This window comes from Mastomys coucha, unplaced genomic scaffold, assembly GCF_008632895.1.
Source record: "Mastomys coucha isolate ucsf_1 unplaced genomic scaffold, UCSF_Mcou_1 pScaffold16, whole genome shotgun sequence".
Lineage (NCBI taxonomy): Eukaryota > Metazoa > Chordata > Mammalia > Rodentia > Muridae > Mastomys > Mastomys coucha.
In genome coordinates, this window is record NW_022196898.1 from 1476022 (window position 1) to 1483120 (window position 7099).

The following is a 7099-nucleotide window of genomic DNA, read 5'->3' on the forward strand; positions in this document are numbered from 1 at the left end:
TGGAACCATCAAAAATGTCCCTTCCTGTCTCCTCCACCCTATCCCCTATCCACCAAGACCACTTACAAACAACTCCACAACAGTAATCAAGTATTTACTCCATATGAAACAAATGCTGGTCCTCAGGGGAGCTACGGGATGTGGCATTTAAACAGATGAAAACAATCGAAGGGTATGAACTTGGTAATGATAGCGCAGAGTCTATCTCCTGCCCTTCAAGATCCCTCTGTACTATTCTGACTCACTCTCCCGGGCCTTCCACTAGAAAGCTATATAGCAGCCATTTTTCAGTGTCAGGCAGTCATTAAATAAAACATAAAACACCATACTCCATGGGGCTCAGGCTGGGCTCCTAAGGAAAGCCAATGTGCAAATAGCACTTAAAGGCCCTTGGTCTCAATTGTGTCTCTCCCGTCAGCAGCCCAGTTCAGAACCTCATAACTCGTCCTTCCCACAAGTGACATGGCTACAGAACGAGTTGTTTAGAGAAACAGATAACAACCTCCTTCCAAAGAAACGAGGGAGGCATTTCAGGAAATAGGGTCTGTAGTGATGTGGCCATCAGACTCTCGGGCACCCCTCGGGACTTGTCTCCTCTGGCATTGCTCTAATGAGGCTGCTCATGGTCTAAGTGATGGACAAAGGCTCTCCAGCACATCTCAGGTATATGATGCCTGGGATTTTCTCTGCCACTTGATTCATGGAGAACTGGAGAGGTGGCAGTGCTAAAGGACTTTCTCCTTGGTTAATAAAAAGAATCTGAGATTGCCGGGAGAGGCTCAGCCTATTGCAGAGACTCTGGGCTGTAATGAGGCTTGTGAGATTTCTCTGCCTTCAGGCCAGGCCTTTCCTAAGCTACTCTGGTTGAGACTATAACCTGTTTTTTTAAGGTCCTCTTGGGAAAACTTTTTAACTCTTTTTCTGCTTCATGGGAATAGAGAGAGGGAGGATGGGCAACCCGTGTACACCTCAAATCAGGACGTATGTTATTCAATGTAATTAGCCAAACGAAGCTGCATTCCATGGTGATCACTGATAATGAAAGTACTTTCCTGTTTATTGCCTGTTTATGAGGTCTGAACTACTGGAACTCCAGCCAAATGATTCCCTTCATCAGGATCATACCATGGCTCCCTTCTATTGTAAGCAATCTCTTGTAGGAAGATGGGAGGAAGGAACTCAATTTTAACCCAGTCTTTAGCTAATTCTCTCACTTCTTTCAGGGCTATATAAAAATACCACTCCTGCAGGAAACTTTCCATTATTACCAATAAAAATGGTACCATACATGTTCACACACATGCTCACACAATGTTCACACACACGTTCATATACACACACATGCTCACACATACAAGCTCACACACACACACACACTCCCTCCTGCACTGTACTTCTTTTGTGTTTTATTTTTCTCCACATACTTACCATTGTAAAATGGTTTTGTTGTCTGTTTTCCTATCAAAATGTAACCTCCATGAAATAAAATACTGTGATCCTGTCTATTTTTTTGGTTCCTAGCTATTAAGATGTAACCTGGTACATATCAGGTACTCATTCATGACTGTTGGGGAGGACCAAATGAACACACACCTTCTTGCAAGCCTACTGGTAGCTAGCAAATGATTGCCATTCCACATTAGGGCATCCATTGTTGAATACGCAATAGCTGCTCCTACTACAATATCAGTTCCTCATCTCTTTAAAAGTCTAGAATGTAATCTAAGGTATATCTTCTCCCAACCTCCAAAACAAGACCAAAACATGGGGTTTCTGACCAAGCCCCTGCTCCAACTCATTCTTGTTACTGAAAAAGGAAGAAACTGTCTCACTGAGAAAAACATAATTACTCCAGACAGACCATGAGCCTGAAAACAGTGGAAGAAGAGTGGGTATAGTATCAATGAGCACATGCTTCATTCACCCAACAAGTATTTACAGGGCATTCATTTTGTGCCTGCTTATGCCATCCACCGGGAAGGCACCGGGAAGCACACTATGGCCAGACCCAAAGTCAGCCAGCTTCCCATAATAATCATAATAACCTTGGAAAGTGGCTGAAACCCGAGGGACTCTGAAGAAGAATGTGTCCTGCCGGAGGCACCTGCTGTCTTGAGGACAATGGGTCACATGAAGCCTAAAGAGACTAACCTTCACTTTATGGCTTTAATAAGACTGTAACTTCTTGGGACTCTCTTCTCTCAACTATAAAACAGGACACTTGAAAGTCAACTGATATGTAAAGACCCTCCCAAATGCCACACTGAATCCAGCTTCATTGTGCTGCCAATGGATCCATGTACCCCCTCCAAAGTTCATGCTGAACTTCAACTGCCTCCTTAAAAGGATCAGTAAGTAGGGCTTTAAGAGTTGGTGAAAGTCCTGTGGGCTCTGCTTTCACCTGAGGAATTAGTGCTGCTATCCAGGAATAAACCCAGCTCTCTTTCTCGCTCTCTAAATCTAGTCCTGAACATCCCTTCCATTCTCCAGAACCATGAGAAATCAGTATCTGTCCATAAATTGCCTGCAACATGTATTGTTACAGCAGTACAAAATAGACCAAGACCTTGTACACCACACAGGTGAAATAGTAGTTTCAAGTCATACATTGCTGAGTACAGGACGTTTGGTCCATTCATCTGACTATTAATGTTGTACATGGCAAAGAGGGAACATCAGTAAGCCCTCAGGGGAGTCATTTAAACGATTGGTGTTCTCTTCCACATGTGAGAGATCTCTGTCTCATTGTCCAAACTCAACCTCAAGAGGTCCATTATAGCTGTGCTTAGTATCGTGTGCAAGGTAATCTTGAAATAAGTTGTGGGTCGCAAGCTTTGTAATTCGCCATCACCACCATGTTTGCTTTGCATTGGAAACAATCTCCACAGTTAACATATTGAAAGCAGCACGCTTAGTCCTGGCAGATTTGGAACCAGGACAGATTTCAAGACATTTTACTTCCCCATGCTTTCAAATCATAACTAACATGTCAGCCAGAAATTTGTTCGCTCTCATCAACTACCGAGACATCAGAGGTCAACAGTATACCACAATGACAGTGAGGGGTTGCAGAATGTCAATGTTGAGCTTTTAGACATGTGTATGTCTCATAGTACTCAGGATGCCTGAGAATTTAGTTTCTGCTCAAAGAGGTTAAAAACGATGACATCAGGGACCGGAGAGATAGATCAGGGGTTAAGAACACTTGCAGAGGAACAAGGTTCCGTTCACAGCATCCACCTGACTACTCAGAAGTGTCTGTAAGCCCAGTTCCAGGGATCTGACACCCTCTTCTGGCCTCCATGAGCATTACAAGCATGTACTGCACACACAAGTTCACACACATGCACATAAATAAATATTTCAATTTAAAGAAAATGACTTTACATCAAAAGACTTAAGTTATAGCAACACTTCTGAAACTGGTTTTTGGTTTTTTTTGGGGGGGGGGAGGGAACTTTCAATTTAAGAGGAAACAGGAGAAAAGTATAAAGAGATATGCTTCAAGTATGGCATGTGCTCTGGGTTGAATTTTGTCATGCTGACACTGACTGACTATGGGATAGGTTCTCTGGGCTTTTCAATAGATGGGAGGAGTGTTTAGATACTGTTTGCCAATTCAAGTGAAGATAACACACATAGGTGAATGGAGATAGTATAGATTTCCAGAATCTTATGAGTGATCCATAAAAGTGAGATAGAGTCACACAATGGCTCATTATTCAGCACTAATAAAAAGTAAAGCACTAATAAATGCTATTACATGGTGTAAAAAAAAAAAACATATCCTTAGTAAAAATAAGTCAACCATAAAAGGCAAGATATCAAGTTTCATTTTACTAAAGGCCCAGTAGAAGCAAGTCTATAGAGATGAAAAATATATTTGGGTTGCCCACCACAGATAGAAAATAATGGATATAAGAGGGAGATGATAAAAATATTGGCAAATTGGTTGTAACAATGGCCATGAGTAGACCAGAATCCACTTACTAAACAACTAATGTTTGTGCCTCAAAATTTGACTGTTAAAGTCCTAAGTTCCATGGGATGCTACCCAGAGGTAGGACTTTCTCAAGACAATAGTAGATCCAGATGAGGCTCTCAATAGAAGAGATTGTCCTAAGAGTGTATAGCATGTAATTTATGTCCCCTTAGATGGGGACAGCCAGTAAAGGACACTGTGAAAAGGCCACCATCTGCAAGCTGAAAGGTATCCTCACTAAGAATGGAACCTCAGCTGGCCTGGATGTACAGGCCTGTAATCCCAGATCCACAGAAAGCTGAGGCAGCAGGACCAATGTTCAAGGCCTGTCTGGGCTACAGAGTAAGGAGAAGGCCAGCCTGGACAACTCATTGACACCCAGTCTCAAAATAAAAATGTAAAAACTCCTGGGGATATAAGAAGCTCAATGGTGGAACATTTACTTAACATGCTAGAGGTGCTGGCTTCTATACCCAGAGATGCAAAAGACCACAAAAAGAAAGAAAGAAAAAAGATTCAAAGAACCACATCTGTCAGCACCTGGATCTGGGCCTTTCTACCCTCAAGAACAGTGAGAGATAAATATCTACATTTCCTGGTTCTGAGTCTTAACTACAACAGTCTAGCCTGACCCAAATTCTATTGAGTTGAATGTTTTTAAGTAGGTGAAGTCTATAGCATGTAATTTATATCCTGATAAAGCTGTAATTACAACATATAATAATAATAATTAACAATAATAAATAGCAATCAGGTTTGCTGTGGGGATGAGACCAGGGAAGAGGGTTTGGCTTATCCCTGTGACACGATGTGACAGCACTATTGCCTTGTCAATCCCCAGACTCTTTATCATGCCAATTTCATTTTCAAGGAAATAGACAAAAATTTTGAAGGAAGAAAAAAACACAATATGCATGTGAAAACTCCTATTAAAAATATCCTGTATGATAGCGGTTATGTAATTATGTTCACATTCTCCTCAAGAGAGACATTTTTCGATTCTACCCTGCATCCAATAAAGTCTTATGATATTGGGATCATACAAAAGCTGTCAAGATGAGAGTTTGTCATCACACAATAGGTAGCTTTCAGTTATCCTATGTGACAAATCTCGAGGTGATCCTGAGGGTTGGTGCACCTCAGGGGTCTCGAGGTCTCCCTAGAATCCCTACTCTGTCTCCATGGCAGGGAGCTGTTGTTTGAAACCTCCAATTGCCTCCCAGTTTGATAGCTTACTCTGAACACCCTACTAAAGTCAGAATTACCCAAAATTTGTCTTGGAAGTAGGCAATAGGAGTGCAAAAAGGAGGTGTGGCCAGGTGTATGTGAGGAGGGTAAGTTGCAGACAGATGGACAAACATACTGTTGATCCCATTCTGAGGCCCTTGTTCCTCTGGCACTGAACATATCTTGGTGAGCACATTGTCTTGTATTTCACCTAGCAACTGCTCTTAGAGTATTCGTGACAGATGAGAAAGCCATTCAGTCAAGATTGTCATATGTCTAACTAGACGGAGCTGAATAACAAAGGAAGGGAACTGCTTATATAACTGCTCATTAGTACATGTTCAGGCATCCTGTCACTGTGTCTTCTTTGTTAAAGTGGAGTGCACACACATATCACACATAGAGAGGGGTTCTCTGTGATTCTCCATGGATTACCTCCATCAGTGACTGTGAGGTCTCAGCTCTATACACATCTGCTCAAACTACCATTGGGCATCAGCACCAGCTCACTGCAAGCAGAGGGCAGAAAAAAAGAGGGGAATTAGAAAAGCAAATGAGGGGGGAAAAAACAACCATAATTTGATTTCCTGAAAACTCTTAAACTGTTCATCAGCAAAAGGCAGAAGATAAATCTACCGGTTGAAAAGCAAACTGGGAAGCAGATCAGGTAGCACACAACTTTAATCCCAGTAATCAATACCAAAGGTGGAGAGAGCTCTGAGTTCAAGTTCAGCACAGTCTGGCCTATCTAGTGAGCTCAACCAGGCTACACAGTAAAACTCCACCAAGAAAAAAAGGGGAGGGGAAGACTGCAAAAGAATAAAATGTTTACATCAAAAAATATTTTTTAAAAAAAAGTTTAAAGTGAAAGGGGACAATAATGCCAAGAAAATATGCCAAGGACTGGGCGTGGTGGCTCACTCACTCCATTCTAGCACTCAGGAAGGTACAAGTTCAAGGCCACCCTGGAATACCAAATGAGTTCCAGGATAGAATTACATAGTAAGACTTTGTCTCAAAAAGCAAAAATAAGACAGTGATGGGATTTATTGAAGAAGAAATACAAATAGCCAAAAAACAAAAAATTGAAAATAAGATCACCCACAGAAATAATCAGAGAAACACAAATTAAATCACTAGTTATGTTTTTCACCAGACAGGAAATTGACATTTGAAAATGCCATGCATCAAGGCTTTAGAGAGAGAGCCATCAGTGAGGGCTGGGAGAATTACAACATTCACTTCTCACCACCTGTTCAAGCAAACACTATTCAGATCTGACCCAAAGTTTCCATACCTCTAAATATCTGCTCATTTAGAAAACCTTCAGAATGCATGAGTGTTTGCTGCAATATTATATAAAATAGGGTATTATTAAATACAACATTGGCTACTCCAGGGGAGAGACATTATATAGTAAATGAAGAGAAAGACTGCTCATTGTATATTATATGATTTTGGTTTAAATTAATTTATATTTAAATATGACTAAGTACAATATAACACTTTGTGTATTACTAAACAACCGCATACATTTGATAAAATGAATATATATATATATATATACATACATACACATATATATCAATCATTTGGAATAAATACAACCAAGCTAAGAGCATTGAAAACTGGGGCAGGGAGAAAGCAAAATTTAGTTAGAAAACCAGATATGATGACTCAGATCTACAATCCCAGACTTAGGAAGCTGAGCAGAATCACCAGCTCAAGGCCAGTTGGTGATGCTTAATGAGACTCTGTCTCAAACCCAAAAGAGATTTAGACAGAGTACATGGGGGTTTGCACTCTTCCTGAAATACAAAAAATTTACTCTCTGATAAATGGTTATTAGTGCAGAAGTCTGGAATACAGGAAGAACAACCCACATTCCAC